Source organism: Petromyzon marinus, unplaced genomic scaffold (genome assembly GCF_048934315.1).
Source record: "Petromyzon marinus isolate PM22_M1 ecotype Great Lakes invasive population unplaced genomic scaffold, UKy_Petmar_22M1.pri1.0 PM_G_Scaffold_14, whole genome shotgun sequence".
NCBI lineage: Eukaryota > Metazoa > Chordata > Hyperoartia > Petromyzontiformes > Petromyzontidae > Petromyzon > Petromyzon marinus.
This window is the reverse complement of record NW_027422695.1, coordinates 3,100,833-3,110,666: the sequence shown is the minus strand read 5'-3', so window position 1 is coordinate 3,110,666 and position 9,834 is coordinate 3,100,833. Positions and strand designations below refer to the sequence as shown.

Here is a 9,834-nt window from a genome sequence, read left to right as displayed (position 1 = left end):
GGCAACCCCCCTCCCACCACGAGTCACGTGGTGTTGATATTTTGTGGGTGTTTTTTAATTGGTCAGCTCCATTGCACGTGACATTGAACTTTATTTCATAGCCCGGATTAAGGCCCATGGTAAATAGCATAGACTAGATAAGGCGCTGCTGCGTTTCAGACTATACCAAGCATAGCCCGGAAGAGGGGGATTTAAAGCATCAAAACTCAAGACGCGCTGAATAAATGTAGCGAATTTGTTTGATGTTTAATTATTTCATCCATAGCGACAAGAAGCAAGAGGGGCTCACTAGCGTTAGTGAAAGGTGGGGTTTGCTGTGTACCCCCCTAAATTAAAACAATTTAAGTTCGCCGGTGGCATTCACCCCTCCCTCGCCCGCTGCTCGCGTTGGTTTCGCCCACACGACCCTCTCCCTCCACCACCAAAGTGTCGCGTTTTGGCGGGAGAAGGCGGCTGTGTGTTCTGAGGAGACTAACAACCACCACCATCACAACATCTATAATCATAAGTATAACTACTACTATAATAACAACAACATCTACAATCATAACTATAACACTAATAATAACATCAACAACTTACAACAGCAATAATATAAACAATAATACCATCAACAACTTACAACAGCAATAATATAAACAATTACACTAGTAATAAAAACATGAACTGCTATAATAACTAAAACTGTAATAACAACAACTACTACGACTATAATAAAACAAAAACGTGAACGAGAGCGAGCGACACAACAAGAGGGCGGTGAGTGAGAGAGTGGAGCCGACCTCTCGCCCTCACAGCCTGAGGCCCACAAAGACGCGCGGGCTTTGTCAGCCTCACGCAGCCCGTCAGGGAGACTACACGGGGAGACATTTGTGTTGTGTCTGTGTGTGTCTCTGTGTGTGTGTCTCTGTCTGTGTGTGTCTCTGTGTGTGTATCTGTGTGTGTATCTGTGTGAGTCTCTGTGTGTGTGTCTGTGTGTGTGTAAGCCTCAGGCAGCCCGTCAGGGAGACTACACGGGGAGACATTTGTGTTGTGTCTCTGTGTGTGTGTCTGTCTCTGTGTGTCTGTGTGTGTCTCTGTGTGTGTCTCTGTGTGTGTGTCTCTGTGTGTGTGTCTCTGCGTTGTGTCTGTGTGTGTGTCTCTGTGTGTATCTGTGTGTGTGTATCTGTGTGTGTGTCTCTGTGTGTGTGTCTCTGTGTGTGTCTCTGTGTGTGTGTCTCTGTGTGTGTCTCTGTGTGTGTCTGTGTCTCTGTGTGTGTGTCTCTGTGTGCGTCTGTGTGTAAGCCTCACGCAGCCCGTCAGGGAGACTACACGGGGAGACATTTGTGTTGTGTCTGTGTGTGTGTCTGTGTGTGTGTGTCTGTGTGTCTCTCTGTGTGTGTGTCTCTGTGTGTGTCTGTGTGTGTCTCTGTGTGTGTGTCTCTGTGTGTGTCTGTGTCGCTGTGTGTGTGTCTCTGTGTGTGTCTGTGTCTCTGTGTGTGTGTCTCTGTGTGTCTCTGTGTATGTCTGTGTGTGTGTCTGTGTGTGTCTCTGTGTGTGTGTCTCTGTGTGTGTGTCTCTGTGTGTGTGTCTCTGTGTGTCTCTGTGTGTGTCTCTGTGTGTGTCTCTGTGTGTGTCTGTGTCTCTGTGTGTGTGTCTCTGTGTGTCTCTGTGTATGTCTGTGTGTGTGTCTGTGTGTGTGTCTCTGTGTGTGTGTCTCTGTGTGTGTCTCTGTGTGTGTCTCTGTGTGTGTGTCTTTTTGTGTGTCTCTGTGTGTGTGTCTGTCTCTGTGTGTGTGTCTGTCTCTGTGTGTGTGTCTCTGTCAGCCTCACGCAGCCCGTCAGGGAGACTACACGGGGAGACATTTGTGTTGTGTCTCTGTGTGTGTGTCTCTGTGTGTGTCTCTGTGTGTGTGTCTCTGTGTGTCTCTGTGTATGTCTGTGTGTGTCTCTGTGTGTGTGTCTCTGTGTTGTGTCTCTGTGTGTGTCTCTGTGTGTGTGTCTCTGTGTGTGTGTCTCTCTGTGTGTGTGTCTCTGTGTGTCTCTGTGTGTGTCTCTGTGTGTGTGTCTGTGTGTGTCTCTGTGTGTGTGTCTCTGTGTGTGTGTCTCTGTGTGTGTGTCTCTCTGTGTGTGTGTCTCTGTGTGTCTCTGTGTGTGTCTCTGTGTGTGTGTCTGTGTGTGTCTCTGTGTATGTCTGTGTGTGTCTCTGTGTGTGTCTCTGTGTGTGTGTCTCTGTGTGTGTGTCTCTGTGTGTCTCTGTGTGTCTCTGTGTGTCTCTGTGTGTGTCTCTGTGTGTGTGTCTCTGTGTGTGTGTCTCTGTGTGTCTCTGTAAGCCTCACGCAGCCCGTCAGGGAGACTACATGGGGAGATATTTGTGTTGTGTCTGTGTGTCTGTGTGTGTGTGTCTCTGTGTCTGTGTGTGTGTCTGTGTGTATCTGTGTGAGTCTCTGTGTGTGTGTGTCTCTGTGTGTGTGTGTCTCTGTGTGTGTGTGTCTCTGTGTGTGGGTGTACCTCTGTGTGTGTCTCTGTGTGTGTGTCTCTGTGTGTGTGTCTCTGTGTGTGGGTGTGTCTCTGTGTGTGTCTCTGTGTGTGTGTCTCTGTGTGTGTAAGCCTCACGCAGCCCGTCAGGGAGACTACACGGGGAGACATTTGTGTTGTGTCTGTCTGTGTGTGTCTGTGTGTGTGTCTGTGTGTATCTGTGTGAGTCTCTGTGTGTGTGTGTCTCTGTGTGTGTGTGTCTCTGTGTGTGTGTCTCTGTGTGTGGGTGTGTCTCTGTGTGTGTCTCTGTGTGTGTGTCTCTGTGTGTGTAAGCCTCGCGCAGCCCGTCAGGGAGACTACACGGGGAGACATTTGTGTTGTGTCTGTCTGTGTGTGTGTCTGTGTGTTGTGTCTGTGTGTGTGTCTCTGTGTGTGTGTGTCTGTGTGTGTGTGTCTGTAAGCCTCGCGCAGCCCGTCAGGGAGACTACACGGGGAGACATTTGTGTTGTGTCTGTCTCTGTGTGCGTGTCTCAGTGTGTGTGTGTCTGTGTGTGTTGTGTGTCTCTGTGTGTGTCTCTGTGTGTGTCTCTGTGTGTGTTGTGTCTGTTGTGTCTGTGACTTTAATGCCCGAGTTGGTCATGATACTGGCACCTGGTCTGGAGTGATTGGAGGGCATGGGCCAGATCAGCTCAATAACAACGGTAGGAGGCTGCTAGATTTTTGTGCAGCCCATGGGCTTGTAATTACCAACACGCTGTTCCGGCATCGGCGCATCCACACAACATCATGGATGCATGCCGGGTCCAAGCAAGAACATCTGCTGGACTACATAGTGACGGACCAGCGGATGCGAGCCCATGTCCTTGACACCAGGACCTACCGTGGAGCTGATCTGCCCTCTGACCATCGACTAGTCATCTGTAAGATGCGCCTGCCATTCTTCCACTCCGGTGGTGGGTGTACACCCAGGACCCCATTCCGACCTGAAGTGGCCTGGTCTCAGTTATCTGATGAAAGTTGCAAGCGAGAATTTCATCATCGCTTGCGGCTGGGATTGGCATCGTCCCCGACTCCTCCTGATGTCGAGGGTAAATGGGCGAGGTTTAGGACTGTGACTCATGCAGCTGTAATGGCTGCTTTGGGTACGCGGTCCAGACCTCCCCAGAGACCCTGGCTGACAGAGGAGGTGTTCAGGATGGTTGAGAAAAAGCGACAGGCCCACTGCCATCGGCTACAGAATCCCACGTCAGAGAATGAGGAGGCTTACCGCAGCCTTCGCTCGGAGGTTCGGAGAGCCGTGAGGCGCTGCAAGGATGGGTGGTGGTCGCGGGTTGCTGAGGAGATAGAGTCTGCCTCAGTGGCCCGTGATCACAAATCTCTATTTAACTCCATCAAAAAAGTAACCTGCAGCGCCACACCTATTACCATCATTAGGGGAAAAAACGGTGATCCAATCTCCGACCCCCAGGAACAGGTTTGCAGATTTGCTGAGCATTTCTGTGAGGTCCTGGGGGAGGGAAAATCCCTCAGCCAGGAAAACATCGTGGCACAAAGTGAGGATGACCCTGCTGAGGCTGCGGTGCCTCATATTGGAAGAAGTCACCCCCTGTGAGTGGCTGGCTGAGGTGCCATCTGTTGAGGAAGTACTGAAGGCGATCCGGAGTCTGAGACCAGGAAAGGCAGCGGGCAGAGATGATCTCCCAAGCGAAATGCTGAGGGAGGGTGGCGTTTGTGCACAGACTGCCCTATATGACATCATAACAACAGTCTGGACCGCTGGACGGGTTCCGCAGGATTGGAAGGATGCCCTGGTGGTCCCCCTTTTTAAGAAGGGGGACCGCAGAGACTGTAACAACTACAGGGGCATCTCAATCCTCAGTGTGCCGGGAAAGGTCCTGGCAAGGATTATTCAGCATCGCCTTGCCAGGCACGCTGAGGAGAGGCTTGCGGAGCCCCAATGCGGTTTCAGGAAAGGGCGGTCCTGCACAGATGGCATATTTTCTGTCCGTCTGCTACAGCAGAGGTGTAGGGAATTCCAACAAGACCTACATCTCTGCTTTATTGACCTGGTCAAGGCCTATGATACCATCAGTACGCCTGGGCTCTGGGTCGTTCTTCGTGCTTTTGGAGTACCTGACCCTCTGCTCACGATCATTAAGGACCTTCATGATGGTGAGCGGGCCCGGGTAAAACTACGTGGCCGGGAGTCAGAGCCATTCCCTGTACACCTTGGGGTGCGACAGGGATGTCCTCTGGCTCCCACATTATTTAACATCTATTTTGACCATGTAGTTTGTGAAGCCTTCAATAGCTGTACCGGGGGAATCTCCATATGGTACAGATATATTGGGAGGCTGATCGATGCCCGGGTGCGGTCAAGGGATGGCTCCCTATTGCTCAACTACGTTATGTATGCTGATGATTTGGTAATAGCTGCTCAGTCAGAGGAGGAGTTGGAGACGCTGCTGCTGAGACTGGAGCGTGCCACTAAGAGGTGGGGCCTTACCATCAGCCCCACCAAAACTAAGCACCTGCCTGGGTATTTTGTACCATCGGACACTCGACCCCCATAACTCCCAATTGGTGATAGGGCAGTTGTGGAGAGAGTGGAGAGTTTCCCATACTTTGGCAGTGTGCTCATGACCGGTTCTGGTTTAACAGCAGAGGTCTCACTCCGAATCAGTCGAGCGGCAATATCTTTTCATCGGTTGCGTAACGCTGTGTGGAAGCTACCTGGTCTGTCGCTCCGCACTAAGCTTCAGGTCTTCTCGGCCACGGTCATTCCCTCCCTTCTCTACGCTTGCGAAACGTGGACCCTCTTAATGAAGCATCTTCGCCGGTTAGAAACATTTAGGCTGGCCTGCCTACGATCCATCCTGGGTTTAACCAGACTGGATTGTGTGAGGAGCTCACAAATCCTTGAAAGATCTGGGCAGGGTCCCATCGGTGAGCTCCTCCGGCGGGCAAGGCTGCGATGGCTGGGTCATGTAGCCCGCATGCCCAGCCACCGCATGCCGAAACAGCTTTTGTTCGGCCGGATTGAGGGGGCTAAGCGGGCGCGGCACGGGCTAGAGAAGAGATGGAGTGATGTGGTACAGGAGGACGTGGAGCTGAGTGGACTTGCCGATGACTGGTACAAGCGGTGTCAAGATCTGCCTCTGTGGAGGAGGCTCGTGAAGCACGCTATTGGGCAGTTGGAGGTAGTCGCCCTCCAACAACAACGGAGGGCGGAGGAGCGACGCTCAGAACAACGAGCGGAGCGCCGGGTGGCTAAAGCACAGCAGGTTGGCGCAGTAGGGGGCACAGGTGGTGCATCAGCCAGTCATCTCAGTCAGTCGACCCGTGGCACCTGGGTCTGCCCCGTGACCTCCTGCCAGCGGGCGTTCGACACTTCACGTGGCCTCAGGGTGCACATAGCCTGGCACAAGCGTCATGGTGACGTCACCGCCACTTAGTGGCGAATGGCGGTTGTTGTGTGCGTGCGTGTGTACTGTGCGTGTGTGTGTACTGTGTGTGCACTGTGCGTGTGTGTGTGTACTGTGCGTGTGTGTGTGTAACGTGTGTGGCGGTAGTCTAGCGGTTAGTGCGCTGCTCTACGAACATAACGACCCGAGTTTGATTCCCGCCCACAGCCAACACCCAGTGACGATTATTTGAACCGGTTCTGGGCCTCCCCTAGGTCGACTCAGCCTCAAGTGAGTACCCGGTGCGGTGTGCAAGCATCGCTACTGGGGAGACAAAGGCGGTCGGGCACGGTGCTGGCCACCCATTCCCTTCGCGTGCCGCGCCGGCCTTCATAGGTGGAGCTGATACTTGCTAACAGCACTTGCCCCAACAGTCTGTTAAGGCTACACGGGGGATCTTTGTCTTTGTATCACCACCCAGGAGTCACGGAGCTTTTGAGGCTCCGAGCCACGTGGGGATCCACAACAGCGTGAGGCGGTGCCACTCACAGGTGAAACTCGGGGATATGTGATTTCTAATCGATAGCCATCCGTCGGTTAACCCATCGCAACTGCTGAGTCTGTCACGCGACTTCCTCCTTCCAGCGAGCCTTTGATGCTTCACGTGGCCTCAAAGTGTACACAGTGTGTACGTATACACAATAATGTCCACGTTGTTGTTGCTGAGTTCACGCACTCATGGGAGGGGGCAATGGAAAATGAATCTGAATCAACTTAAACTCCATCCCCATGACCTCATGAAGTGCCAGCGGGAGGTGTACCTCGCTAGTGACGCCATGTCACCAAGGTATTCACACTCCCCCAACCCCCGTCCACTGCGCCCTTGAGCGTGACGTCACCTCCGCTTGGGTCACTGCCGATATCAATCCAGTGCCAATCCTTATTTGGGCAAAGCTACGCCCAGTGACTGGCGGTACATTAACATAATGTATTCGTTTAAACCGTCGAGAGTTTATTGCGACGGGTTCAGCAGCCACGCCCCATCCCTCGACATATGGGCCGGACTCATTAACATAATTTATTCAGTTACAGCCGCTCATTGTGGGAGGGGCGTGTTTCTTAACCCGGAAGTGACGTCATGTCACCAGCTTACCCACGTGACGTCGCGAGGTAACAGGAGGCTGCTGATCCACGCTTGCACTGAAATCCGAGGTGAGAAATTCTCATGGTTGTGGTGGTTGTTGTTGTTGTTTACCAAGGTAGAGCCTCTCTCTCTCGTAGGGATGTCAGTTGAGTAGCAGCGAGCATCGGAATCGATGTCCAGGTTGGAACTTTACAACGCGGGGCCTAGCCACGCGGGGCCTTGCCTCCTGCCCTCGCCTGATTGCGTTTACTTTAATTATCTCGCTTAAGTTTAATTTGTCTTCACCCGGCTCGCCACTTTGTAACTTTGTTTTATTGTAAATATTCACGCAGTTTTTATTTTCGTTCTTTTGTTAGCAGGCCAAGCCCGCTTAAGCTGCTATACCGCTCTTGTCATCAGAAGCAACCTGCCCACAACAACACAAGGTGAGGCTTTGTCAACGTGTGTGAATGTTTTTACTTAAAACTTTGGTGACTGCAGGAATTCATATTCTTGGTTCTTTCGGTAAAGTCACGTAGATAGAAAATTAAATAAAAATAACAATGAAAATGAATGTAAATAAAGCAAAAAAACTCACGTCGTTTTGATCGCAACACAAGTGGTCTTTATTTAATGTAATTGTATTATCAATTATTGTTATTTTCTATCTACGTAACTTTACTGAAAAAAACAAGAATACGTGTGTCAATGTCTATCGGTCAAAGACGCTAAACGGAGAGACGCGCAAACTCCAAATATACAGCAGGCGTCAGGGTCGGGATTGAACCCACGACTTCCTGTGTACCAGGTGAGGTAGTTAACATCTCGCCACGGAGAGAGACACGCAAACTCCAGTTAGCCTCGGCTATGTTCGTTGATCCTCGATTAATTACTTGGTGGAGTGAGAAAGCATTCATGCCGAGCAGATGAAGGTGGCCAGGCGTGATTCTAGACACGCCACCGCCTGTTTACCCATTGACAGTGTACAGTTTGTGTTTGCAGTAACGTCTATTAACTCTGTTGAACACGGAGGTTATATCACAACAGTAGTTTAATTTTGTTTTCGTCTGGAACTATTTATAAGAATGGAAACAGGAAGTTAACATAGCACACACATGCAGCTGAAGTCGGAGCTGTTCATCCCAGCGTTTAAGGACATCTGAGCCTGGATTCACACCTCTAAGTTGCGATTGAACATTAATTTATGCATAACACAAATGGTATTGTTTTCAACACCCTTTGCTATGTCAGCTGAATTTAGCTCTCATAAATATTCCTTTTGTAGCCAGACAGCCGATATTGTGTGCTCGGAGTTTTGAGTTAACATTCATTTTGAAGATGCAAGGGCTTCCAAGCACATTTATAACCATTTGCCCTCTCATTGTGTGCCATAACAGCCCTGTGATGAATTTGGGAAACTTTTTCACTACTTCATGAATATATTAATAAGTATAGACGTGTAAGTCACATGTGACTGTATATATGCATTCCTCTGTGCCTCAATACTGACGTGTAGATGGTGTGGATATTCTTATTTTCTGTCTGCAGCTGACGCTGGTCTGATGGAGCAAAGGCAGTCAGCACAGCAGCTCGGTACGACAAGTCAACATTGCGACCAGCGTGCATACAGCACGGATCGGACTGGAAATTTGACACAGCACCAGATAACTCGCACAGGAGAGAAACCCTTCAAGTGCAGTGTGTGTGTGAAGACATTTTCAAATTCATCTGCTCTTAAAACACACCAGAGAACACACACGGGAGAGAAACCCTTCAAATGCAGTGTGTGTGGGAAGGCATTTTCAGATTCATCGACTCTTAAAAAACACCAGAGAACACACACGGGAGAGAAACCCTTCGAGTACAGTGTGTGGGGGAAGGCATTTTCAGATTCATTTGCTCTTAAAACACACCAGAGAATACACACGGGAGAGAAACCTTTCAAGTGCACTGTGTGTGACAAGGCATTTTCATGGCCATCAGTTCTTAAAACACACCAGAGAACACACACAGGAGAGAAACCCTTCAAGTGCACTGTGTGTGGGAAGGCATTTTCACAGTCATCTGCTCTTAAAATACACCAGAGAACACACACGGGAGAGAAACCCTTCAAGTGCAGTGTGTGTGTGAAGGCATTTTCACAGTCATCTACTCTTGTAGCACACCAGAGAACTCACACGGGAGAGAAACCCTTCAAGTGCAGTGTGTGTGGGAAGGCATTTGCAGGGTCATCTGCTCTTGTAGAACACCAGAGAACACACACGGGAGAGAAACCCTTCAAGTGCAGTGTGTGTGGGAAGGCATTTGCGCAGTCATCTGCTCTTGTAGCACACCAGAGAACTCACACGGGAGAGAAACCCTTCAAGTGCAGTGTGTGTGTGAAGGCATTTTCACAGTCGGTTGCTCTTGTAACACACCAGAGAACACACACGGGAGAGAAACCCTTCAAGTGTACTCTGTGCAGGCAGATGTTTGCAAATTCATCAAACCTTCAAGTACACCAGAGAACACAGAAGCATCAGAAGATCCACAAGGAGTGGAGTCTGAAATCAGCTTGTGAAAGTCAAAGTTCCGCAATGAGCCCATCCCTCATGAAACAAGAACCGGAGGAAAATCCCAGCTTGGACAGTTTTAAAGGTATCTAGGTGAAATGTGAAGAAGTGATGGTGAAGAGCGAAGAAGTGAAGGTGAAATGTGAAGATGAAGATTCAACTCCAAAATGGGACCTTCACATCGATGGAGGCAACGTGAAGCAGGAGGAGAATTCTGACTGTGAGGCAGAGCGAGGCAACTCCCAGCAGTTTGTGGAAGTGGAGGTGTGGGTGGACTTACTAGACAATACAAAGTTAAA

At 50.1% G+C, this 9,834-nt stretch overlaps 1 long non-coding RNA gene across 1 annotated transcript; it reads left to right on the top strand.

Annotated features, from left to right (window-relative positions):
• Positions 1–388: 388 nt before the first annotated feature.
• Positions 389–9,063, top strand: LOC142910210 (uncharacterized). The gene is made up of 4 exons (XR_012932803.1): positions 389–759; positions 6,342–6,411; positions 7,361–7,429; positions 8,532–9,063. It is a non-coding gene; the product is annotated as an uncharacterized LOC142910210 (long non-coding RNA).
• Positions 9,064–9,834: the final 771 nt, after the last annotated feature.